The 27,862-nt window shown below is 48.8% G+C and overlaps 1 protein-coding gene across 3 annotated transcripts in view; it reads right to left on the minus strand.

Annotated features, from left to right (window-relative positions):
• CMBL (carboxymethylenebutenolidase homolog) overlaps positions 1-27,862 on the minus strand; it is a 540,414-nt gene that overhangs the window by 19,085 nt on the left and 493,467 nt on the right. Inside the window, exons 6-7 of one of the 3 annotated variants that reach the window (XR_014962064.1) lie at positions 4,242-4,306; positions 3,729-3,793 (exon numbers count right to left, since the gene is read on the minus strand). The exons of the other annotated variants lie outside the window; for them this stretch is intronic. The gene's annotated coding sequence lies outside the window, so the exon portion shown is untranslated. The remainder of the gene's footprint in view (positions 1-3,728; positions 3,794-4,241; positions 4,307-27,862) is intronic. 3 annotated transcript variants of the gene reach the window in all.

Here is a 27,862-nt window from a genome sequence, read left to right on the forward strand (position 1 = left end):
AGTTGTTTGTGTACTCACCAGGCTCTCGAACTCCTTCGACTCCGTGTACTCCCACCGGCGGAAGCAGGGCCATCACCTTCTCCTCCCAGGGATGGTAATGTACTGGTCTGCGGGGCAGCCCACCTCCTGTGATGTTACTCTGGGCGTATTCCTCGTTCATTTTGCGCTTGACTGCCCTGTGCAGATCGTACCACCTGGCTTGACATTCATTCCTGGTCCTTCTGATGGGCGCAACAGCATTCACCCGATCGACGATCCTCTGCCACAGGCTAGTTTTTTGGGATATGCTGGTCTGTCTGACCAATGTTCCAAAGAGCTGTGGCTCGACTCTGATGATTTCGTTGACAAGGATGTCCAGCTCCTCCCTTGTGAACTTTGGATTTTTGTCTGTGGGCATGGTGTGGGGTGTGGGTGTGGATGTGGATGGTTGTGGGTGTGTGGGTGTGAATGTGTAGGTGTGTGTGTATGTGTAGAGGGGGTCTGTGTGAAGGAGGTTGTGTGAAGGTGCGTAAGTTAAGGTGTATGGGTGCAGTTGTTTGTATGTGATGTCTGTCAGCAGTGGGTCTGTTGCAAAGGCTCATGGTTTGTGATTGTGGGCCCTTTTTATTGGTCCATTTGAGGGTGTGGCTGTGTTTGAACTTTTGGTGGGTGTGTTATAAGTAGTGGTTGTGAGTTTGGGCCTCTGTTTGACTGTTTGGATGTGCCAGGTCAGTCTTTTAGTTGTTTTTTGTCCTGTAGACGTGTTTTGTGGTGTTGTGCGAGTCGAATTGACGGTCCTTGTGCTGTTTTACAGTGTCCTGGTTCAGTACGAGTCTTTTTCGCGTAGGTAAGGTGCGTCCATGGCTATGTTGTTGTACAGTGATCACATGTGCAATGGTGTTGTACGACTCGTACATACGCGATGCTGTGGTACAGTGTTGGGGTACGGTGCGTCCAAGTACGGGGCTGGGGTGGGGGGTACGGGGCGTACATACGTGGGTGCTGTGGTGGGGGGTACGGCACTTACATACACGTGTGCTGGGGTGGGGGATATGGCGCGGACATACGCGGGTGCTGGGGTACGGCGCGTACATGCATGGGTGCTGGGGTGGGGGGTATGGCGCGTACATGCGCGGGTGCTGGGGTGGGGGGGTACGGCGCGTACATACGCAGGTGCTGTGGTGGGGGGCACGGCGCTTACATACGCGGGTGCTGGGGTACGGTGCGTACATGCGCGGGTGCTGGGGTACGGCGCGTACAGGCGCGGGTGCTGCGGTGGGGGGGTCCGGCGCGTACATACGCAGGTGCTGGGGTATGGCGCGTACATGCGCGGGTGGGGTTGGGGTCCGTACGACTCGTACCCCGGGCCCAAGTGTACCCGTGGTAGTGGTCGTACAAAGTTCGCTCTGTACGGGACGTTTTCCATACGCTTGTGTATTCGGGACGCCGGTACGGATCGGACTTGTGCGCTCGGACTTCAGTTTTACGACTCGTACGTAAATCTGTCCGGGGACGTCTCGTAGACTTTTCCCGAGGCAATTTGCATGTAATTTTACGGTACAAATCGTACTTCGCCGTTTGTACGGGACTTGTACGACTCGTACAGAAAAAAATACGGATACGAGTCGTACGGGAAAAATTTTTACCCGATCGGAATCGGCACCTTTATGTGTGGGTTGTGGGATATATAGGGGTATAAGGTGGGAAGTAATTTATTTTTTATTAATTATTGATTGGTTGTTAATTAATAGGTAATTAATTATGGTAATTGTGCATTTATTTAGGTGAAGAATGTGAGGTTTATGGGATAAATGGTGGAAAGTAATTTATTTTTAATTAATTAATAATTAGTTGTTAATTAATTGAAAATTAAAAATGGAAATTTTGTAATAAAATGTAGGTGCAGGTTATGGGGTTTATAGGGATAAAGGGTGGGAAGTATTTAGTTTTAATTAATTAATAATTAGTTGATAATTAATATTAATGAATTTGATGTTCATTAATTAGGGTAATTTATTTTTGTGTGTGGGTGTTGGTTTTATAGGGGTAAAGGGTAGAAAGTAAATTAATTTTACTTAATTTATAATTAGTTTTAAATACTATTAGTTTTTTAATTGAAAAACAATTTAAGTTGTGTAATTAATTTTTTTTACAGTTTAATTTTAGGTGTGGGTTGTGGGGATTATGGGGCAAAGGATGGGAAGTTAATTACTTTTTATGTGTTTTAATTCTTTTTTAATAATCTTTATTTACTTGATAATTAATTATGGTAATTATGGAAGTATATTTTTTTTAATTTAGTTGTGGGATGTGAATTGTGTGGTGTTATAGGGTAGGAAGTAAATAAACTAAAGTTTTGTAATTAATGTTTTTGTTCATAAATAATTTCTAAACAAAAATGCTTTTTTTCTTCATTTTATTCAATATAATATTTGTAGGTATTTGTGAAATGTATTTAACATTATAATATGTTTTTATTTTTATTATTTTTTTTTAATAAATATATTTCTATTTAAATTTTGAACATATATTTATTTTTATTTATTTTGTTTTTCAAATATTTTGTTCTAGTTTGTATTTAATTTTGAACTTACCGGTGTGGGAAAAGTACATTTTACCCCTCTGCAATCCAACACTTTCTTTACTGTTGCACTGATGGGAGTGGCAATAGTAAATGTTAACCCTCCGCTGTCCAACACTTTCCCTACTGCTGCACTGACTGGAGTGGGAATAGTCATTTTTACCCCTCCACTATCCAACACTTTCTCTAGTGTTGCACTCATTGGAGTGGGAATAGTAATTTTAACCCCTCTGCTATCCAACAGTTTCCCTACTGTTGCACTGACTGGAGTAAGAAATTTAAGTTTAAAGATTTTTAAATAGTTTAATGCTTTAATTAATAATAGAATGTTTTTTAAAATAGATTTTGTTATTGGTATATATACATATATTTATTTGTTACATTTTCATATAATTTTAAAATGATAAAATACATAAAAATTAATAGTTTATAATCGTTTTAAAGTAAATTACCTACTGGCGGTCGCCAGAAGTAGTTCTAGTTATAACCTAGTTTCCATAGGAAAAGCATTTTTTGATTTGCTAATAACTTTGGCGTCGTTTGACGAGAGAGAGAGAGAGAGAGAGAGAGAGAGAGAGAGAGAGAGAGAGAGAAAGAGTGTGAGTGACAGAAAGGAAGAGGGAGAGTGAGTGTTGACACTGTGGAGAAAATCCTCACAGCCACCTTTCTGCCACTGGTGTGTCTCCAACCATGTGCCGGGATATAGGGCAGACCTCAAGCTTAGTCATCTGAAACATAGTATGGAATCATTAATGGAGGAGTACATACAAGTACACAATTTGTGAATCACAGCCTGCAAGACAAAAAGAAAGATAAGATGGTGCGCCATGGGTTCAGCAAAGGAGGGAGAGAGAGAAAGAGTGAGAGAGAGAGGAAGAGGAAGAGAGGAAGAGAGAGAGAAAGAAAGAGTGAGAGAGAGAGGAAGATAGAGAAACAGAAAAAGAGTGAGAGAAAGAGATAGAGTGAGATACAAGGAAGAGAGAAACAGTGTGAGAGAGAGGAAGAAAGAAAGAGTGAGAGAGAGGAAGAGAGAGAAAGAGATAGAGAGTGAGAAAAAGAAAGGAAGAGATAGAGAGTGAGAGAGAGGGAAAGAGTATGAGTGACCGAAAGGAAGAGATGGAGAGGGAGAGTGAGTGTTGATATTGTGGAGAAAATCCTCACAGCTCACCTTTCTACCACCGGTGTGTCTCCAACCACGTGCCGGGATATAGGGCAGCCCTCAAGCTTAGTCATCTGAAACACAGTATGGAATGAGTAATGGATGAGTACATACAAGTGCACAATTTGTGAATCACAGCCTGCAAGACAAAAAGAAAGATAAGATGGTGCGTCATGCGTCCAGCAAAGGAGAGAGAGAGAGAGAGAGAGAGAGAAAGAGAAAGAGTGAGAGGGAGGAAGAGAGAGAGAAAGAAAGAAAGAGAGAGAGAGAGAGAGGAAGACAGAGAAAGAGAAAAAGAGTGAGAGAGAAAGAGAGAGAGTGAGATTCAAGTAAGAGAGAAACAGTGTTAGAGAGAAGAAGAGAGAGAAAGAGTGAGAGCGAGGAAGAGAGAAAGAAAGAATGAGAGAGAGAGAGAAAGGAAGAGATAGAGTGAGAGAGAGAGAAAGAGTGTGAGTGACAGAAAGGAAGAGATGGAGAGGGAGAGTGAGTGTTGACACCGTGGAGAAAATCCTCACAGCTCACCTTTCTGCCACCGGTGTGTCTCCAACCACGTGCCGGGATATAGGGCAGCCCTGAAGCTTAGTCATCTGAAACATAGTATGGAATCAGTAATGGATGAGTACATACAACTGCGCATGCCTAAATCGCTGTCCCGCCTTTGTGTATCCAGATTATTGTACACCATCCACTTCCACTGCCCAGAGGTGTCTATTCGCTGTTGAACACCCAGGCTGCTGCACCCCATCCACTCCCACTGCCCAGAGGTGTATGACAGCCGTTGCGCACCCAGGCTACTGCACCCCATGCACTCCCACTGCCCGGAGGTGACTGCGTGCCGCTGCGCACCCAGACTGCTGCACCCCATCCACTCCCACTGCCCAGATATATTTGCCCACCGCTGCGCACCCAGGCCTCACTGCTCACTTTTTTGCGGACAAGGCAACCTCCACATCATGCAGTCCCGCTCCGCAGGCCAACAGTTCTCACATTTGGTGCTGCGTCTTGATTTTGCCATGGCGGAGGACATACTAGTGCACCTATCATCATCGCAGGTTGCACACCCGCTCAGTCCTTGCGGTGCCACTAACTCAGTGACCAGTCATGCCATGCACGAGGCAGCAGGCCTCCCTGTTCGGTGGCTCAGGCCTACATGAGGTGTCTGGACCACCGGGACGGGCCTTCACAGTGCATGCGGTGGGAGCAACTCTAAAATGGCATAGAGCACGTGTGCCTGGTCTTTTTTATTGGTAGGGTCACGTGTCCTGTGACGCCTGTGCTGGATGGGTTTGGTGTGGGTGTATACCAGCCGTGAGGGAGTGGCTGTGGCGTACTGACAACTAGACCTGTGACCAGCAGATCACTACAATGAAAATCTGGGCCATATAGCAATGTTGTCCTTCCCTGTAAGCGTAAGCAGAGTGGGCTGGCCTGGTGTATGCCAGTCCTGCGTGAAGCTGTGAAGAATGACTCCGGAGCTATAGGCGTGGCTCCAACTGCGGGTGTTCTTGTTGTAGTGCTGCCGTCACCCGGGTCGCAATCGTCAATGTGTCACTCTGTGAGCCAAGTCCCACAACATGGCCAACATGGAAGGTACGGGGAATCACTGACCCTACATTCATCCATAGTTCCACACAAGAAAGATGATGGACATGACACATCTGTGTGGATGTAAATGTTTATTGCACATCCAGTGGAGTATTGCAGCTGTAGCAATACAGGGCCATGCAAAGTCCAAATTTCAGTTTTTGGGACATGGAGGGCAGTCAATTAGAGACAAGCTCGTTGTCAGAATTAGGCTGCGCCAACATATGTACTTATACAATCACTCCGCCAATCCCCACGCACTTATAAATTCACTGTTAGAAATGGCGATTTCTGGTTGGCTAGGGCTTGCGCCAAAGCCAGGCAGAAACCACCACTCTAGTCAGGGCTGGGGAGTTACACGCCAAAGATAATCCCTGCTCACCCCCTTGGTAGCGTGGCACGAGCAGTCAGGCTTATCCCGGAGGCAATGTGTAAAGCGTTTGCGCGCGCACACAGCAACAACACCCTAGGCCCACCACAAAAGAAACTCCACACAAGGTTATATATAAAAATAGCCTTTGTATTATACCAAACACATTAGATAATAAATACACACTTTACAATGTGCCACTGGCACGGGCAGAATTTACAAGGGAATTATCTACATGGGACAGGGCCTCATGGACCACTGTCAGGAATAAGCACTTTTAGAACTAACACTTTAGAACATAGGACATACAATCACTGTAGCACCAATCAAAAAATGTAGCGCACAACCAGTAACCACTGGTAACAGGTAAGTACCACCTACGCAACCCTAACCACCTTAGGAAAATATTACGCAGGGAACCATGAACTACTAGTGTAACCTATACTAGGAAAAACCCTCTCCTACACACAGGCACAGTTAGAAATAAACACAGCATAAAGGAAAGGCACTTTGCGCAAAAGCACACAGGTAAAAACCAACATGTACCCTAGGTGAGGGCACAACGCAGGAAAACTGTCCCCAGGCCCTCTTGGCCTTTCAGGGGCTAAAACGCCCTTTGTCCAGCAGAGTCAGGGCTAGACTGCGCAGGCTGCGCAAGCCAAAGCGTAAAGGCCACAACCTAAACGTTGCAGCTGCCCACTAAGTGCTGGGCAGCTGGGAAAATGCTTGGGCACCACTGTGCCTTTGAAAACAAATGTGTAGCCCGGGAGCCACCTAGGCTCTGGGAAGGGGTATGCCACGCGTTGGAGCCTCTCCGGGCTCTTAAAGAATTGATGGGGCCAAACGTTGGAGCCTTCAAGGCTCTAGAACAAACACTGCCCCTCCGTTGGAGTGTAATAGTGCTCTAAACCAACATGCCCCCAAAACAACGTGGGAGCCTCGTGGGCTCCCGTCCGCTTCCTTCAATCAGAGCGCGGCTTCGGGGGAAGAGGGAGGAGGTGGCTCGCGCCTCCTCCACTCACAGTGCGGCTTCCTCCGTCGAGCCCCCGGTCACGTGGACACACTCTCTCCCGCTGGGCCAATCCCAGCGCGGCAGGGAGATGACGTGGCGGAGACTCCGGGCCTGCGGCGGTGAGGGTCTTCCTGCTCCTTGCACCAGTACGGGTTAGGCTTCCGTTTTTAGATATCTCACATTTTCGCGAGGTGCAAAGCGGGGTGGGCACCCGTGTGGAGAAATAATTAAACAAGCGGGGTGGGCACCCGCCCACGAGCGCCACAATGCGGGGTGGGCACCCACTCTAAATTGCGGCACCCAGCGGGGAAATCCCTACGCCGGGGGTTCCCTGATACAGGTGATTGCAGCTTCGCGCTGCTGTTGGAAATTGCCGGGCTGCTTCCTATCGGCGCAAAATACTAGCGCGCTCACCAGGAACACATGTAGGTCGCTCCCCAGGCTCTGCAGCAGCCAGTTCCAGGGAGAAAAGGGGCAAGCTCTCCTCAGCCAGGCAAAGTCCAGGAGTATTCAAAGGCAGGGGGGCACAGACTGGGCCCAGGGGCCAGCTCACAGGGCCCTCCAGGCAGGGAGGCAGTCCCTAGTGGCGGTCTCTCCTGGCGCCCAGCAGCAGCAGGCCCCCCCCTCAAGTTAGGATCCAAAGAAGAACATTATGCAACTGGTTCCTGAGCACTTTGTTTTGCTCAGCCCCTCTCCCTATTCACAGGGCAGGCCAGGGTCATCAGTCACACCACAGGGGGCGGCGCCATCATTGTGTGGGGAAAGCCCAGCCCTATTCAGGTCCCAGGTGTACTCCTCCCACCCATCTGGCTGCTGATCTCCCCATTCACCACTGGGTGACTCCTCCTGACTCTGGGGATTCCCTAGCCCGTCACATGACCTCAGCCAGCCAATCGCCAGACAAGGCACCCACACTGCACACAGAAGTGCCCACTTCTAGAAGTGGCACTTCCACACTAGATACATGTACGCCGCAGCATTTCATCACACGAGTCCGTACATACCAAACTCGCACCTGCACTCGCCACGCATCAGGAACTACCAGGGACACATACATTCCCCCATGCATTCCTATGGGAGGGCAGGCCAACCTCACTACACGCACGCACTTTACCCTGGGACACAGTGGCAAAGTGCGCAGAAGCCAAAAATCACTAACACCAGGTCACAATACAAAGCAAAAAGTTTAGGGGTGAACCTGCCAGAAGGGCCAAGTCCAACATTCACTATACACTCTCCTTGCAGTACTCTAATCATCCAGTCTATACGTACGTACTTGTACAATGACCGAGACAAAGTTACATAACCAACGTTTTCTTCCACTGTCAAAGGTAAGTTGGTTGCATACGCTGTCCAGAGCACAATGTAATGTGGTAGGGTCCAGGGGCAGCATGTTGCATACATAATGAACACATGGACACAGATAGATAGTGGAACTGGGTATGGGCACGTGCGCTCGACTCCTTTTTATTACCAGGGTCACATGTCCAGTGACGTCTGTGCTGGATGCGTGTGGGTGAGTGTAAGCCAGCCCTCCGGGAATGGTTGGTGCTGGCAACAAGTAGAACAGTAATCATTGGATCAGACACAGAGATTTAATCATAAAGGGTCAATGATTTGTGCTGCACTAAGGTAGGGGCACCAGATGTGAAATAATACACAAGATTCTATTGTAAAGGCTCCATGACTTGTGGTACACTGAGGTAGGAGCAACAGATGTGAAATTATACACAAAATATTGTATCATAAAGGGTCCATGAGTTGTGCTGCACTGAGATAGGGTCATTAGAAGCATTCAGCGTGTGCGCAGCCAGCGATGATGCGTGGTCAGGGCGGGCTGCACTGGAAGCAATGTCTCTTGTCTACTGGACTGCGTCATCTGCAATTGCGACTCGATGTGAATTGTGAGCCCTGCTATCCGCAATGTACATGGAAGGCAGTAGTCCGCACAGACATCGAGGAATGCTTTTGGTCACTTCCTCTTGACAAAATCCGAAGACAATGCAAATTGTGAGCTCTGCCGACCGCAGTTTAGGTAACAAAGATGAAATATGTATGGAATACAGTGTCGAAATGTGTAGGTTTCGGGGACGTTATAGTTAGTTGCCTACTGGACTCTGAAATTCATGAATCAAGACTGAATTCGAACTGTAAGCTCTGCTGTCCGCAGTGTAGACTGCCATTCAGTGTTCCTTTGGACTTGCAAGATGAATTTCGTGATTGTAGTAAAGCTATAATTGATATCAAAAGAGTTCTTGAAGCAAGGATACTAAAAGGATATTAGTTAGGTTTCGAAGACGTTGTAGTTAGTTGCCTACTGGACTCTGTAATTAATGAATAAACACTCAATTTTAATTGTGAGCCGTGCTGACCGCAGTGTAGGCCAGAGGCAGCGGTCAGCAAGGGCCCACAGCCACGTGGCGTTCAGTAGAGCTGCAAAGTTATTGGAAATTCAGCGTGTGTGCAGCCAGCGATAATAAGTGGTGCACTGAGTTAGTGGCACCTGAAGCAACCAGCGTGTGCGCACCCTGCGATGATGCGTCATCCGAGCGGGCTGCACTGGGAGAAATGCCTTTTGCCTACTGAATTCTGCCTTAATAAGTCCATGTGGCGATAACTTGTGGTGCAGTGAGTTAGTGGCACCTGAAGGACTCAGCGTGTGTGCACCCTGCAATGATGCGTGGTTCGGGCGGGCCGCACTGGTAGCAATGTCTTTTGTCTAATGAATTCTGCCTTAATAAGGCCACGTGGTGTTGACTTGTGGTGCTCTGAGTTAGGTACCTCTGGCGCTCAGCGTGTGCGCAGCCTACGATGATGCCTGGTCCGGGCGGGCCGCACTGGTTGCAATGTCTGTTGCCTACTGGACTACGTCATCTGCAATCGCAACTCAAACTGAATTGTGAGCCCTGCAGTCCGCAATGTAGATGGAAGGCAATAGTCAGCACAGGCATCGAGGAATGCTTTTTGTCACTTCCTCTTGACAAAATCCGAGGACATAGAGTACAATTCTGTCTGCAATTTCATAAATCATTTCTCAATGTAAATTGTGAGCTCTGCTGACCGCAGTGTAGGTAACAAAAGATGAAATATGTATGGAATACATTGCCGAAATGTGTAGGTTTTGGGGACGTTATAGTTAGTTGCCCACTGGACTCTGAAATTAATTAATCAAGACTGAATTTGAATTGTGAGCCCTGCTGACCACAGTGTAGGCCGGAGGCAGCGGTCAGCAAAGGCCCACAGCCACGTGGCGTTGACTTGAGCTGTAGAGAGTTAGTGGTAGGTGTGGCGCTCAGCGTGTGCGCAGCCAGCAATGATGCGTGGTGTGAGCGGGCCGCACTGGGAGGAATGTCTCTTGCCTACTGGACTGCGTCATCTGCAATCGCCACTCCATCTGAATTGTGAGCCCTGCTGTCCGCAGTGTAGTTCCAAGGCAGTAGTCTGTACAGACCTAAGTCTGCGGTGCTGTGCCGCTGTGTTCGCAGAGGGCCTGTGTTGAGGAGGCCGGCGGATATGGCGGCAGCTACATGGCAGGGTGAGGGCCACTGCTCTGGCAGACACGTTGGCTTTCACACAAGTGAACCACGCCCAGAGTCCCGGCCTATTTATTCACACTTGAACGCTAGAGTGGCGTATGTTGAACCAGCCCACTGCGCTTCCTCTTACAGGGGACGACAATACAGGTACATGACCAAGATCTTCCCCACTGCCTGAGGTAACATGGTTGCGTCCACTGTCCACAACACTACAAGCACCAGCAGCATATGTACACATGGTGAGGTTTGTGCTCCGCATAGTGAGGTCTGTCCAGCACATCACCGCTACACTTGGTATTCTGAGCATTATTATTGGTGGGAGACTTGCGTCCTTCACACATGTTTGGTTGCCACATCTTGCAACAATCAGCTATTGTGCGGCTGAGGGGCCATGCCGTTTATTGGAAGGTCCACTGTCCTGTTGTGCTCTGCCTCATTGGTAGTAGGGGGGTGGTCCGGGGGGAGGTCCTGCGGGTGGTGGCAGTGGGTTTTGTGGCCTTCTTGGGTGTGGGAGGTGCATGATCAGTAGCTCTATGACATGTGTTGGTCTTCAGATGTGATTCTGGGCTGGGCTCCCTTTCACACTGTAGGTAGTCGTCCTACATTACACCAGTAAAAGGCAGATGGTACATTCCTACTGCTAATGCAGCTTATCGCCTGCTTTTGGATCGCACCGCAGATTTGGCTGCTCGTTGAAAATATCGGGAAGTGGTGTTTTTGTGTTATTTTTGTACAGGAACACCTACTCTGCATATTATTTGCGTTAGTTGTTGCTCTCATTTGTGGCAATTTTTTTTTGCGGAAGCTATTGCTGGAAAACTGGCGATATCGCCTGTTTTCACCAGGTTGAAAATGGAATGATAATTTTAATTTTAAATCACTGAAAAAAACCATAGGTTTAATGAACATTATAATTAGAAATTAGAATTAAAAAACCTTTGAAATTCACTAAAAAAAACCCATAGGTTTCAGGGACGTTATAGTTACAAATTATCATTTTAAAAACCTTTGAAATTCACTGAAAAAACCATAGGTTTCAGGGACGTTATAGTTACAAATTAGCATTTAAAAAACCTTTGAAATTCACTGGAAAAAACATAGGTTTCAGGGACGTTATAGTTAGTTGCACATTTCACTCGTACAAAACCATAGAAATTCGGCCGTTATAGTTAGTAGAGCTAACTATAACTTGCGCCGCCGCAATGCACTGCTGATGATGTCACATATTACATCACTCATGACATGGTCAGTGACATCACTGATGACATCTCAAATGACATCACTGATGACATCACTGATATCATCCACGTGATAATTTGATGCACCTCTTCACACCCTAATATACCCTTTGATACACCCACTCTAAAATACTGACTACCATTTTCTAAACCATAGACAAATCAATAGCACTTACTATATACCCACTGACTACTTCCTAGTTATACACACACATTCATTCATTCACCCATCCAGTAACTCATACATGCAGTCATTCATCAATATAGCACTATTATATGTACTCATATACCTATACAAACCCTCATACACCGTTACTCATCCATAGAGTTATTGACACACGTAGCTAGTCATGTAAAGAATCTATAACACTGCTGTTTACTCACCTATACAGTTATACATTCAGTATCTAAGCTATTCATACAAATAGTAACATATACTGACTCTCCTCTACAATCACTGACGCAAGCACACACTCATTTATACAGCCACTCTCACACTTACTCACTATCACAGAGTCATTTATATACTCCAACACTCACATATACTGCCTTTCACATATGTAGTTACTCACACATATACCACTGAGATATACATTCACTCTCCAACACAGTGATACACACACACACTCACCGGAACAGCTATTTCAACATGCACTATTGAACCCACACACCTAGTAAATTAGCCACTCACACATGTTGGCAGAAAGTTACACACCGCCCACCCACCTACACACACACAAACACTGAACCACCCATTCTAATAATTATGCCACCAATAAGTAAGCCATATAGACAGTCATGTACCTAATCATCAACTCATGCAGCAGCTTATACAACAACTGAGAGACTGATACAGACATTCACACAGTTTAGCCACTAACCCATGCATTCAGTAAGACATTTAATCACTAACTTATACAGTCAGTCACACACCTATTAAATCCTCCACCCAGACACTTATACACCAACTCAATCTTCAATATACCTTGGCATTAACATATATAAAATACATTTAAAGTTTACAAAAACACACATTCACTGGATAATGTCATCAGTGATGTCATTTGAGATGTCATCAGTGATGTCACTGACCATGTCATGAGTGATGTAATATGTGACGTCATCAGCAGTTCATTGCGGAGGCGCGAGTTATAGATAGCTCTACTAACTATAACGGCCGGATTTCTATGGTTTTGTACGAGTGAAATGTGCAACTAACTATAATGTCCCTGAAACCTATGGTTTTTTCAGTGAATTTCATAGGTTTTTTTAAATGCTAATTTGTAACTATAACGTCCCTGAAACCTATGTTTTTTTCAGTGACTATATATATATATATATATATATATATATTAATTATATATGTGCTTAACTTACTTAAATGAAGTTTGTTATTTTTGTTAAAATGTATATTACATCTTTTTTTTTTTAATTAATTGTATTATTTAATATATTTAATTTGTATTATTTCATTTTATTTATATATATAAAAAACAATATTTTGTACAACTATATTTAAGACATCACTGTCTTTTTTTGGATATTTTTGTACTTACCATTATAAATGTAGAATGTCAATATTTTTGACATAAGATATTTATAACTCGATATTGTGGTACGGGGATATTTTAGGTGTCAAAATTCTGTCAGGGAACCAAAACGATGTAAGGAAAGTCTCTAAAGAATGAGTTTCTGCAATTCTGAAATTGAGATAACCAACCACTCAGATAGAGGATTGCGGTTTCGAGGAATTGTTAGCCACTGCCATCAGTGGATTCCAAATATTATCTTGATTGCAAAGTCTTTTACAGAGTTGAAATGCATTGATGTCCACGATCCGGTACCGTTTGATGATGAATGCATTGATACATTTAAAAACCTGAAAGAGAGTTCTTGTCATGTGCGGAGACTCAGGATGCCTGATTACAATTTAATGTTTTTCTAATTTTGTCATGAGAGGATTGGATGTTCACTTTTGATTCTTACTCATAAACATGGAGGTTTAATGCATCCAGTGGCATATCTTTCTGCTATATTGGATCCAATAGCTGTAAGACTTCCAAGTTCTCATCATAAACTTTATTTGGTTTGATCCAAACCATCAAAGTATACACAATCAAGAAATAACAATCATTGGCTAAAACGATCTTGCCTAATTTCCAGATGTAAAAACAGCATAATAAAAACCTCCATAAAGTAGTTTGAAAAATACAATCAATAACATCCTATAATATATATATATATTCCAAGTTGTTTGAAATTGGTGGCAGCTGTTTGCATACCTATTTACGCCATTTAACAGAGCGAGGGGCTTGTGATGGGTCATACTTTCATTGCTTTTGTCCCGCATTCGGTTGATATCCTTTTGACAAGGACCTAATACATGACTAATACCCGACTGACTTGTTATTAGTATATCATGCTTGTAGCAGAGAAAATTTCCATTTGGAGATGCAATGTCTTTAACCCAGCAGCACTGCTTCCTATTCAGATAAAGAGTTGTGAAGACAGAGAAAATGATGATGAAATTGAATCATGAATTAGACCATGATTGTATTGAGGTGACTGAGTTATGCACAAAACCAAGACCAGATATTAAAGAAACACCTTTGGAAATGGCTGATCTGACATTGTTGATGAGTCTTATTTAAGAGACCAATATGGAGCGGAGGATCTGCCTATGCAGTATGTTACATTTCTGTGATGTTAGAAACCTTCCCTTTACCAAATTTTACATAGAGGATTTGAGGCATCTTCAGAAGCTCCCATAAAAAAAATGTGTGTACATAATGAATTTGTTAAAAGCCATACAGAAGCCAAGAGAAATTGCTGTCATAAGGTGTACAGCCAAAATGGCTGGCAAAGATATGATGGGAATAGACATTCAGGTAGGGTGGGAAAATATTATGCATTTCATGAAGAATCAACACAGAGAATTGTGAACTGATTCAGTACAAATTACAGACAATGTGAATTTAATCGTTACGGATTCAATGCTGTCACCAGTGTCAATATCATGGAAACACCAAGTGGCGAGTCTAGGGGTGAGGGAGAACAGCCCAGCAAACTGCTTCAATACTTGTCTGCAGTCTTTCTGCTGGAGGTCTGTCAACTTGGGAGAGAGTAGAGAGTAATACTCTCTCCACCAAACCATCTTGTACATTAGTGGTGAGGTCTGGCAGAGGTTCGCTCTTTTCTTCCCCTTTTTCATCTGTGATCTGCAGCATGGTCATGTCTGCCCTGTCTTGGTGGGGTTTCAGTCTTTTAACATGGGTACCAAAGTCACTGTGACAAGGGAAGGACTCTAAGGGCTGCAGCACATATTGTGCCACCCTTAGAGGCCCTGTTACTTTTTCTTTTCACACTTTATTTTATTGTTAAACTTCTTCTTCTCACCCATTTTGCTTTCTTCTTGCTCTTTTCACTATTTTTCTTCATGTTCTTCTATTTACCGTTCTACTAGTTTGCACATTCTTTTTTCTTTAATTTTGTAATTTTCATACTTACTAGACTCTCTTTGATTGACTCTCATTCATTCTTTCTTTCTTCTCTTCCATTCTTTCTATTGATTTGTTCTTACTGTTTCATTCTATCTTTCATCTAGCTTTTTTCTTTCTTTGGACTTTTTCTATTTATTCATTTGTTACATTTCATTATTTTTCTCAATTTCTTTCTTTGCATTCTTGATTACATCACACTCCACCCTTCTTTCTCATTCATTCATTCTCTCTTAATATGTCCTCCCTTTTTCTTATCTTTTCTTAATTTCTTCCTTTATTTCATTTAAACTTATTTTCTTCCTTTGTTTATTCTCTAAAACTTATTTCCTTTCTTTCCCTCCTTGCTTTTTTCTCTTCTTGCTTGTTGTATTTTTCCTTCCATTTCTTTCATAATGTTCCTCACCACTGCCTTTCATTCTTTCTTTCACTTTAGCTCCTTTTTTACGTGTCTCTTTCTTTAGCTCCTTTTTCTTTCTTTTCTACTCCTCTTTCTTACTTTGTCCACAGCGTTCTTTTTTCACACTTTTGTTTCATTCCCTTTATGCATCCAGTTTTTCAGCTTGCTTGCCTGTTCTTTTTTCCTTACCATTTTTAATCCCTTTTTCTTTCTCGCTCATGGTTTGCATCCTTAGACATTGCTAGTATACACTCCTCTACTCGCTTGTGCTATGCTCTACAGAGTTACTTATGAGCATCCCTCTGAAGGTCTACAGACTCTAATCAAAGTTGAGAGCCTATAAAGAACATTTCAAAAGTTTAGTGTTGCCCAGAAAGTTTAAATTGCACTGGCTGGGGTGTGCGGCCAAGATGGTGGATAGTTGAGATGATTTTGCCTGTTTCTCCGTCCTCGCCAGCACTACTGCGTACTGTAGCGCCCTTCCTGCCTTCTATCTTGGATCCCTCTGGTGTTCACAGGATCCTGCCCTTGCGCTGGTACTTACTAATCCATGCGGCACTCCTTTTCAGGCCCTCACCGCCGACTGTTAGCTGGTGAACTGTGCAGTCACTCTGACAGGCGGGATGGTGGAGACTCCAGCAGAGCGCTGATCATAAATCACTCAATCAATCAGGGGTTGGTGAAGCGCAAGTACTCACCCATGAGGGTCTCAAGGTGCTGGGGAGAGAGGGGGCAGCTCAGCTGAGTGCGGGAATCATCCAAAGAGCCAGGTAGTGAGGTCCTTCCTGAACTGGAGGAGTGTGGGAGCTTGCCAGAGGTGGAGGTCGTTCCAGGCCTTGGCTGCGAGGTAGAAGAAGGACTTTCCTCCCATTCTGATCAGAGGTTTCTTTTGGGTGCATGGAAGGAGAGGTGGTTGTTCAGGTTATGTTCGTCCAGTGTTGTGGAGGGCCTTGCATGCGTGAGTGAGGAGTTTGAAGGCTATTCGTCTTTTGATAGGAAGCCAGTGGAGATCACGGAGGTGTTGGGTGATGTGGCTGCGACGGGGATGTTTAGGATCAGTCTGGCTGTGGTGTTCTGGATGGTCTGGAGTTTGCAAAGTAGTTTCTTGTTGATTCCGGTGTAGAGAGCATTGCCGTAGTCCAGTCTGCTACTGATGATCGACCTAGCTTGCCACTGCTTGTGAGGTGAGGTGGGTCGCATCTGTGGCCTCCCCTTGTGTCGTCCAGCCAAGGCGAGTGACACCCGCTGGGGGCCCAGCGGGCTGTTCCTGTGACGGTTCCCCAGAGGTACCCGAGGCCGGGGAGGAGTTGGCCTCTGGGCCTGCTGCTGACAGGTATTAAGTGTGCTAAGGTGCCCGGGCCCTTCTAGATCGCTGGGGTGTGCCAGATGGAGTATACCCCCCCGGCTGATCAGGATGCTTGTTTGCAGGGCCCCACGAATTCCTGATGCCCATAGCTGATCCAATTGCTTCATTTGGTGCCCCCACACCGGCCTGGCTGCACCTCAAGTAGGCAGGAGGTACCCTTACAGCAGCTTTAAACTGGGTTCAGGTGATGTATCTCCCTTCTACCCGCTCATTAGTGGACCCCGTATTCTCCACAGTCCGCCCTCTCTTCTAGTGGCCCCCCTCGACTGCCCCCTCCCATCATTTTATGACCTGCTCTCAGCCTGGGCTTATCTGGGACGCAAAGGGGGCGTAGGGGCCCCATTTTCTATCACTGAGTCAGGTGCAGAGCCCGCAATCCTGCCACATCAAAACGTGGTATTATGGCTGCTGCTCCCCCACCCCCCAACCTGCTAAGACATATAGGGGTCTATAAGGATGGCGGGCGGATGGCCGCCGCCGGCGGACATCCGCCCACGATCGCAACCCTGAAAACCGCCGGTCCCATTAGCATGGCTGTGACGATTGTGGCGGTGAGAATCTCCACCCGCCACTTTTCCGCCGGTACCAGTCCGCACGTATGCCTAGCAGGCGGAACTGGACCGCTACAATGATGCCGGTGCAGGGCCAGGCTCCACCGGCATGATGCCGGCGGTAGCCAGCCTTTCCGCAGCGGTGGAACCGCCATGGAAAGGCATGCGGACAATGTCTCCAGGGTCCCATTGCGGGCCCCCAATGTGTTAGGGGGTGTGTGGGTGCACTGGGGGTACCCATGGTACCTCCCTACATGTCCCTGTACCAGGTGGCAGGCACTGTGCAGTGCCTGCCATGCAGTGCAGTGACATGCTCCTTTTCACACCACGGCGGTGCTGCTGGCAGCAGCAACCGCCGCAATGTTAATCGCCAGAATCCGACCGCCGCGGTCGGATTTCAACTGCGGAGCATCCTAATTGGACCGGCGGTTATGCCGTGGTCCTTGCGGGTAGTCTTTTCCCACTACCATGGAGGTCGGGGAGATTTTCCAACCACCATCCTAATAGGCCCCATAGAGTCCGGAACGGTGTGGGTCTCTGACTTTCCCTGGGCCACCTCAACAGAACAACTCAGCTATACGACCCCCTCTGATCTCCCACAGCGATCACGGTCCTTGCTTCCCAGGGGGTCCAGGACAGTTACGAAGCTCCCCATAGCCCCTACTTTGCTCTCTGCATTTGACTCTTTGCTCTCCTTGCCTGAACTTAACACAGCTCACTCCAAGGATTCCAGCTGGACTTTGTGCAAGTATTGGGGAGTGGCACTAGGAAAATTATTCGCAAATATAAATCTGACCATTCACTTACCAGGGCTTGGGAGGTGGCCTAGCTCCTCCTCCTCCCACTTCTCGTCACTCCCGAAGGGTCTACAGTTCTTCCAGTTTATGGATGAGGAGTTCCTGACCAATGGCCCGAGTCGGATCGGATGCCTTCCCCATACTCAGCTTTACACAGATTCTCACCATGTCTGCGACCTGGTCAAAAAAAGACCACTCTCTTAAAGAAATGCTCACAGATCCCACTGGGTCTGCGGGTGCCAGTAAATCAACCATGTAGGACGTGGACCACACTCCTGACCCTGGGGATCCAGAGGGGCCGGTGAGAAATTCCTTTTTGGAAGCACTTTTCACATCTCTCCAAGAAGATTTACAGGCAGTTAAGAAACATCTATCTGAGGACCTGCGCAAAGTCCGGCAGGAGCTTGAGGAGGTTGGTGAAAGGGTGTCCTCAATGGAAGATCACAAAACCAGATGAGACGATGAGATTGAATGGCTACAACAAGAAGTTCTGCGTTTGAAAGAACAAGCCCATGCCGAGGACTTAGAAAATCACTCACGACGGAATGTGCATATCAGGGGAGTCCCGACGCACGCGGAAGGATCCGATCTCAAAGAATGTGTGAGGGGGGCGTGGCTAGCCAACACCCAGCATGGCCGCACTGGGATAGAGCTCTGGTCGGCCACCGACTGAATCTCCCCCTACATCCGCTACATTTATCCGTTTGCCCATAGTTCTGCACGCCGCTAAAGCCCTTAGAGTCAAGGATTTGTCCGATCCGCCACCGAGGTGAATCTGACCCTGTTTGCCAGCACAATTTGCTTTGACGTCACCGGCCGGGAGGGGAGTGAAGATCCGGCCGTGACGTCGCACGGCTTCCCCTGCCGCCGGCCGGCACATCGGGGGCAGTCGGCCCTGAGGGACGCCCAGGGAGAGGCGACCCCACCAACGGCCACAGCAGCTCTAAGCCTTCCAGGGTTGGAGGTCCATACAGGCCTCCGTGAACTGCTGGTGACCGGGTGAGACCCACGGCGCTCAAGCCATCGCGCCCGGGGTGCCCCCGACGTGCGGAGACCAGAGGCATTCCTCTGGCGGACACCCTTGTGGGACACAGACGAAGGCCCCGTCGCTGTTTACGCCCGCTGAGCCTCCATACGGTGCTGGAGCCTGTTGTTGGGATGGGGCTATTGGAGACGATCCCCGCCTCCCTTTCTTGGCTCTGCGGGAGGCCGGGTGATCTCTGTGGCGACAGACACGGTTGCCTCGCCAACTCCCCAGCAACCCTCCACACGCACCGCTGCTTTGGCCCCAAAGGTGAGCACATGTTGGTTGATGTATCGACACTGCCTGACCCTTGGCCCTAGGGACCCTGACTCCCCTTTGGTCTTCGAGCATGGATACTGACGCTGCTTAACTGGCCTCTGCAGTCTGCAGTCCTGCATACCCTAGGCCCACTGCTCCCTTGGTCCGGTGGTTCCCCGCCTGAGGTAGAGAAAGGGTCACAATGGCCACCACGAAAGGCCCCAGGCAATCTGCTGTGCAAAAACTGTCGAAATTTCCCCATTCCAACTCAGAGGAGACGGAGGGGAGGCAGGATGGCGCAGAGGCGAGGCAGCAACCTGAAAGCGGGGGCCCGACGCTGCTGGACGTCATGGAGGCTATCCAGGGTGTCCGTACAGCACTGAAACACAAGATTGACACTGTCTCTCTAGACGTCAACCTCATACGCTCTGATCTGAGGAGCATGGGGGAGTGGGTCAAAGCGAACGAAGACTATCGCAACACTTACGCATTCCATGACGCTGCTGGAAACAACGTTCAAGCAACTGCAGGCCCAGATGTCGGACCTGGAGGCTCAACTGGAAGATTACGAAGGGAGCGCGAGAAGAAATAACGTGCGTATCCTGGGGGTTCCCGAACGGGTGGAGGGGCAGGCCGCAGTCCTGTTCGTTGAAGACTTAATCCAGAACCATCTGTAACCCCGATCCCTCTCCCAACTATTTCTCTGTCGAGCGCGCCCACATGGTGCCTGGAGGCACTCCGAAGTCAGGTGCTCCGCCACGTCCCATCCTGGCGCGGATCTTCAACTTTCGCGACCGAGACATCATCCTTCAAGCTGCAAGAGTCAGACCTTCGCTCAAATTTGAGAACTAGAGTATCACCTTTTTACCAGACTTTACCTATAAGGTGAAGCAGAAACGCAGCTCCTACCTGGAAATAAAACGGGCACTCAGGAGCCACAATTTGAAATATGCCATGCTCTTTCCAGCAAAACTGCGTGTGCAATCAGACGGTAAGTTGTTGTTCTTCCAGTCTCTGGAGGACGCCTGGGACTGGCTAGAGGTGGCGTTCCTCCGAGGAGGCTCATCCCAGGATCCCCCTCATAGATCCGACCGTCATCTGGGAAAGGTTGAGAGAACCGGACAAAGGTATCACTAGACTTTGCCGTGAACTGGGGCCCCACCCTGTAATTAGTGTTTGGCTACGGCACTGACTATACTGGCCCTTGCCACAATCCCTGATGTAATGGACAGGGGTGCCATTTGCTTCCGAATGTTTTCTAACACTCATATTGTGTCCCCCAGTGGTCAGCAAGACCACTGACTCATTGTCAGTGAAATTGCTCTCCCCCCCTCGCAGCTCCACCATCAAGTGAGGCCTTCCCCGAGCCCCTGCACTCTCAAGTGCTGGTGTTCGAGGCCCTCCTCCACCCGCAGGTTTTACCTGCGCCTCATCCCTGGTAGTCCAGTGGACCGCTGTCTCCTTTCTCTCGCTCCGCTCTTTCTCTCCCTTTTCACTTGTTTTTCACTGATTTCAATCTCCCCCTTTCACTCCCCCTCTGTTTCTCTCCTCCGTTTTCAATAGTTTTTTACTGATTTCCATCTCCCCCTTTCACTACCCCTGCGGCCCCCCCCAGCACGACCAACGCGACCGGTCCAATCCAGCTCCCCTCCCAACCTACCAGCTGTCCAGCCCTCCCTGACCCCTACTTAATAGCTGCCGCTACATGTCTGCCCAGCGGACGCGTGCAGCGGGCTCGCCGCTGGCACGCCGAAGGCGCACCAAAGGCAAGCTCATCTGCGCCCGTCCGTGACCCGACCGCGACCAGCGCCAGGAACCCTGGACCTCCTTAACGCCAACGCTACGACCCAGCAGCACTCCACGCTCTCAACCCAGGACGCAACAACAGTTGCAAGCTAGCATCACCAGCCGACACCCACGGACCTTTCAGCTGTCACCGCTGCCGGCAAACCTGCAGCACCTATATGTGGGTTGGACCTGCACACCTTACGTGTTAAATGTGTCACAACTGACAATTTAAGTAATTAGAAATGGAAATTCATCTGTATTAGCGTGCTACCGTGTGATGGGGTGTAGCCCTAACCCCAGTGTAACAATGAACCATGAATGGGCTCGGAAAACTCTGGACCTACGTAGTGCACAGCACCGCTGTTGGAGGGAGGGTCGGAAATGAAAGCTAGGAGGCCGTATGGGATGAATAGTTGTGACCAGATCTTTATTGCAGATATACTTGGGTAAGGCAGTTCAGCAAGGAGGAACAGTGAATGGGGTTTTGTGCACTAGATACAGTTAGTCTGGGTGAGAACCGGATCGTCCCGCCGTGTGTAGACAACCTCCGTCCTTAGGTCTTGATCTCCTCCTCACTGTAGGTGGTGGGTCCCCAGGATGCTCAGGAGGGAAACAAGAAATAAGTGGCGATGAGTATTATGATCCGTTTGGCTCTCTTTGGGCTACCCTTCACCTTCCCTGGTGTGGATGGTGCTATACGGGTGTTGATGGTGCTATACAGTGGTTGATGGTGCTATACAGTGAGGTGGACGGTGAGGTATGTGAGGAAGGGAAGTGCCAGGTTCAAAGGATGTGATGGGAGAGAAACACTCCGGACTATTAACATTTGTTTGTGCTCAGGTCAGGGATGCAAGCCTCTTATGACTGCGACGGGGAGTGCAACACAAGAAACATACAGGTGAAGGAAAATAAACAGGTTCGGGTTGACGGCCCTCAGCGCTTCACCACGAACACAGTCGCTCCCAAAAGAAACAGAAAACAAATGCAGGAGCAAAGCGCCCGAGGCTAACAACGGGCGATTCCTCAAATCACGGAGCGATTCAAATCAAAGCTCCGAACGAAACTATGGGGGTTACTTTTTTATAGACCCCCCCCCTTTCCGGCCTCCGCCAGTGCCGTAACTCTCCAGAGTTACGGCGGCAAGTGCGCGTCTCCCGGGGGCGTCCACCAATCCTCGCTCCACGTCTCCTGCTCTTGTGCAGCGATGTTGGCGGGGTGGTTGGTCCGCGGGGGTCTTCCTTCGGCTCCACGGGTGGTTTCTGCTTCCGGACGTCTTCTGCTTTGGCGTCCTTGGCTGCTCCGTCTTCTCCAACTTCCGGGTTCGCGCCGTCTTCTCTCGGGAGGTTCCTTTTCTCCACCTCCTGGGGCTCTGATTGGTCGTCACCGCTGACGCTGTCCGCGTCATCCTGCAGAGGAGAGGGCTTGAGGTGCTTATTAACCCTGGCGTGGCTGGACATTCTTTCTCGGTTATACGTATGCCGAGCCCCTTTGCAGGCGGCGCTCGGCCCCCATCTGGACTCTCCCTGACAACCGCCCTTTCGGTTTTTGGTACTTTTACTAAATTACACAATAATTATATATGCCATCAATATTTTCGAGAAAAGTTTTTTTTTTGCTTTACACAATGATGATTTCTCAAAATGTATTTGCTTAATTCATTGCATACTTTAACACAATTGTTTGAACGATAGAAAGAATCATAAAAAGTAACTAGCTGTGAGTACAATCTCTATGTACAAAAAGGTAACTAATATAAACAATAAGTGACCCAATGCATTTCGGGTTTTGAAGCCCTTCTTCAGGGGTGCATTTCATACAATAACAGTAATAATCAGCTTTTAATTCAGCAAGTGTTAGCTGCCTCCGGTCGGAACTACAAAGCAAAAAATGAAAGTATCATGAGTACATTCAGTCCAATGCTAGATGATACAGTCAAGTATATAGGATTTGCACGCTGTAAAGGTGGGATGTCTCAAATTCCAATGTGAGAATGTTATTAGAGTGAATAAAATCTGGACGGACCCGGCGCAACCCGCCCGCAAGACCACAACCCAACCGATCCCTCCACAAACACAGCACCGAAATCTGGGACCTCCTTGAAAGCACCAACCCGGACGTAGCATTCTTCACCGAAACAAGGACCAACACCACCTCGGGACCGGACATCGCCATCACCATTCCCCAAGGATACAAGTTTTCCAGGAAGGACCGCCCCACCCACCCGGGAGGAGGAATCGCCATCGTCCACAAATCCAACCTCTGCCTGAGCACACTCCCTGACGAGCCCACAGACCTGATGGGACACCTTCACTTCAAGATACTGGCCAGCCCTACCACCACCCTCCGAGGAACCCTCATCTACCGATCCCCTGGACCCTGCGGAATTTTCGTCAACTCCATCACGGACATCATTTCCCCGCATGCCATCGCGTCCACCAACTACACCCTACTGGGAGACGTCAACTTACACCTCGACAACCAACTGGACCCCAGCACCACATCCCTCCCTGACAACCTCCACAACATTGGACTCCGCCAGATCGTGACCAAACTCACGCACTCAGCAGGACACACCCTCGACCCCCTCTTCACAACAGGTAACTCCATCACCTTCAGCCACACCATTGAACTCCCATGGACTGACCATCAATGCGTCCACTTCACCCTCAGAACACCCACCATCCACAGACACCTGCACCTGCTCCCACGAAGAAACTGGACCAGAATCACCGACGACCAGCTAACCTCATCACTCAGCAACTCCACCCAACCATTGCGGAAAACGACGACCCCAACACCGCAGCCCGAACCCTGCACAGATGGATCTCTGACAGCGCCAACACCATAGCCCCCTTCAAGAAAAACAACAACACCCACGCCAAGAAAGCCAGATGGTTTACCACCGAACTTCGAGAGTCCAGACGCACTTGCCGCCACCTCAAAGAGGCCTGGAGGAACACCAAATCCACAGAAGCCTACAACAAATTCAGAGCCGCCACCAACACCCACCACCAACTCATCAGAAAAACAAGGAAAAAAGCGACTGAAGACAGAATCTCCACTCACGCACAGCAAAGAACTCTTCAACATCATAAAGGAGTTCGCCCAAGCCACCAGCGAGTCCACCGACATCCCTCCCTCACAAGACCTCTGCGACAAACTCAGCACCTTTTTCCACCACAAAATCAAGAGCATCCACGACAACTTCGACGAAGACAACCAACTCACTGAACCCTCACCAACCACCCGACACCCTGAACCCAGCGATCGACAACTGGACAGGCCTCACCACCGAAGACACACTGAAGACGATGAAGTCAATTCACTCCGGGGTCCCCACGGCCCGCTGCCCCAACCACATTTTCAACAGAGCCGCCGACACCATCACACCCATGCTCTGCCACACCATCAACCACTCCCTGGCAACCGCCACGTTCCCCGATGACTGGAAACACGCTGAGGTCAACCCCCTCCTGAAGAAACCCTCGGCGGACCCCACCGACCTCAGAAACTACAGACCCATCTCCCTGCTCCCATTCCCAGCGAAAGTCATCGAGAAAGCCATCAACAGCCAACTCGCCACATTCATCGAAGAGCACAACATCCTCGACTCCTCCCAATCTGGCTTCAGAAAAAACCACAGTACGGAAAGCGCCCTCCTCGCTGCAACAGATGACATCCACACCCTACTGGACAAAGGAGAAACAGCAGCCCTCATCCTCCTCAACCTATCAGCGGCGTTCGACACAGTCTCTCACCGCACCCAAATACGCAGACTCCACGACGCAGGGATACAAGACAAGGCCCTCACCTGGATCTGCTCCTTCCTCTCCGGCAGAACGCAGCGGGTCAGACTCTCCCCTTTCCTCTCCGACCCTACACCTACCACCTGTGGTGTCCCCCAGGGGTCCTCACTCAGCCCTACACTCTTCAACGTCTACATGGCTCCGCTCGCCCCATCGTCAGAACCTACAGACTCAACATTGTGTCATACGCAGACGACACCCAACTCATCCTCTCCCTAGCCAACTAACCCAATACCACCAGACCAATTTTCGAGAAGGCATGGAAGCCGTCGCCAAATGGAGGACAAACAGCTGCCTACAACTAAATACCAACAAAACAGAAGTACTCCTCATGGGCCAAAACCCCGACGCATGGAACGACACCTGTTGGCCCCCCGCCCTCGGAAGCCCGCCCACCCCAAGGACCACGCACGCAACCTGGGAATCATCCTGGACTGCAAGCTCAAAATGGACCGCCAGATCAACTCCGTCTCGTTCTCCTGCTTCCACACCCTCCGCCTCCTATGTAAGACCTTCAAATGGATCCCCCTCGAACACAGAAAGACCGTCACTCACGCCCTGGTCACCAGCAGACTCGACTACGGCAACACACTCTACGTCGGAATAAACAAAAACCTCAACCGCAAGCTACAGAACATCCAGAACGCCGCCGCAAGACTGATCCTCGACCTGCCAAGACACTGCCACATCTCCCAGCACTTGCGCACACTCCACTGACTCCCCATCGAAGCTAGAATCACCTTCAAGATGCTCACCCACACCCACAAGGCCCTCCACGACAACGGAGCAGCATACCTGAACAGCCGACTCAAATTCCACGCACCCCAGAGGACCCTACGATCTGCCCAGCACTCCTACGCTGTGGTCCCCGTACCAGAAAGACCAGATCGGGAGGCCGCTCCTTCTCCTTCCTCGCAGCCCGTGCCTGGAATGCCTTGCCGCTCCACCTCAGACAGACATCGCTTCCCATCTTTGCAAGAAACCTCAAAACCTTGCTCTTCGACAGACACCCCCCCCCTTGATGGACTGGAGCCTGCTAACCTCCTCCCCCCAGCTCCTTGAGACCCTTACGGGTGAGTAGTCGCGTTTAACAAACACCTGATTGATTGATTGATTGCTTTAGGGTCAGTGTGAGTGTTTACTTGAGGCTTGATTTTGGGGAGGGGGGTGGGGAGACATTCCGCCCAGGGCGATTGGAGCTATATATTTTTCCTAGGCCCTTTAGGTTCCATCCTGGGCAAATGTAATTGTTCTTTAGGGGGAGCCGGTCGAATTTTGGGGTCGTTTGGTTGAGTAGTGTTCCCTCCACATGGTTCTAGTTCTGGGTACGCAAGCGCTCTGCAAATTGGGGTGGTGGGCAGTTCTGAGTCCACATTGCAGGGAGGCGGGTGGGGGGGGGGGGTTCCAGGGTGTTTCCAAAGTGGTTCTTTCTTTTTTTATTATGTTTTGTGAGCAGTTTGTCTACCAAGGTCACATGCAAACTCGGTGGGGTTACCATCACGCTCGATGTTCTACCCTGCACACTTCTGCTATGCTTCTGGTGTAGTTCCGCTCACGATGTTCCCTTCATGGTCCTGTGGGTCACCCTGGGGGGGGTTCTGCCGACTTTTTCCTGGGGGCCTCAGTGATCCGCTTGTTCTCCTTTCCCGCTGTGGTGATGTGTCTCGCTACGCACTGTTGCACTTTTAGCCCTGTGCGAAGTGGGGCTCTGGATCTCTGACACGAATGAGTGGTGACCCTGCCGCCTCTACATCATTGGGTCGACTCAAAATAATCTCTTGGAATGTGAAATGGTTGGGTGACCGAATTAAAAAAGGGATAGTATTACAATACCTCAAGCGCCACGCCCCTGACCTTGTGTTGCTCCAAGAAACACATATTCCTGGCACCACCTACTGTCCACTCAACCGATGGGGTTATAAACAACATGCTCATGCGGGTTATACGCGAGGGTCCAGGGAGGTGGGCATCCTCGCACGCACCTCCCTTCCTCTCCAAATCCCAAAAATTACATGCGACCACTCTGGCCGCTTTGTCACAGTGTCCAGATGATGGGAGGGTCGCGCTCCCTCAATGTGACCTCGCTATATATACCCCCAAGCTACACTCCTCCACCCTGACTGATTTGGGACCTCACATGTTGAATCTACCCGAAGGGGACAATCTACTGGGGGGAGACTGCAACGCTGCCCTAGCCGGGGAACTAGATCGCTTACCACCCCGACAAGGAGAACCACAGGGGAAACTCGTCTCAGACTTTTTAGCAGCCATGGGACTTATAGACGCGTGGCGCACACACCACCCCTCCGACAAACAATACACCTTCCATTCTGGGATCCATGGCAGTATGTCCCGCATAGACTACCTCTTCTGCCAAGCCACTCAGCTCTCTATGTTCGGTGACATCACCTTCTTGCCCAGGGGTATTTCCGACCACTCTCCTATCCTGGCTCACTACGGTGGTGTGCCTGCTCTCCCCGCGAGATGGCCCTCAACCCATGGTATCTTAAGGTGCCGGAGATACGGGACAAGCTGATACAGGTCACTACAGGTTACTTCGTAGAAAATGAGGGCTCCGTCGAATCGGATGTGACGCTCTGTGAGGCATATAAGAAGGTGATTCGAGGATGCGGGGTGGCGGCAGTGGCTGGTCCCAGGAAGGTGCAAAGTAAGCAATTGGAAGACATATAACTGGAGGTGACCTCTCTCGAACACGAACTAATCGCATCCGCTTCCCCGGACACCTCCCACAAACCTGCGGTGAAACAAAAGGAATACAGCGATATGGCTAGAGACGCGGCCCGAGCGCATTACCGGACCACTCAATATTGTGTTTATGAGATTGGGGATAAGGCCCGATGGTGTGAGGTGATACGACCGAGATGGGATCGCTGATGGCTTTGCTAAACATTTTGA

This window comes from Triturus cristatus, chromosome 5_2 (assembly GCF_964204655.1).
Source record: "Triturus cristatus chromosome 5_2, aTriCri1.1, whole genome shotgun sequence".
In the NCBI taxonomy this organism is placed as follows: domain Eukaryota; kingdom Metazoa; phylum Chordata; class Amphibia; order Caudata; family Salamandridae; genus Triturus; species Triturus cristatus.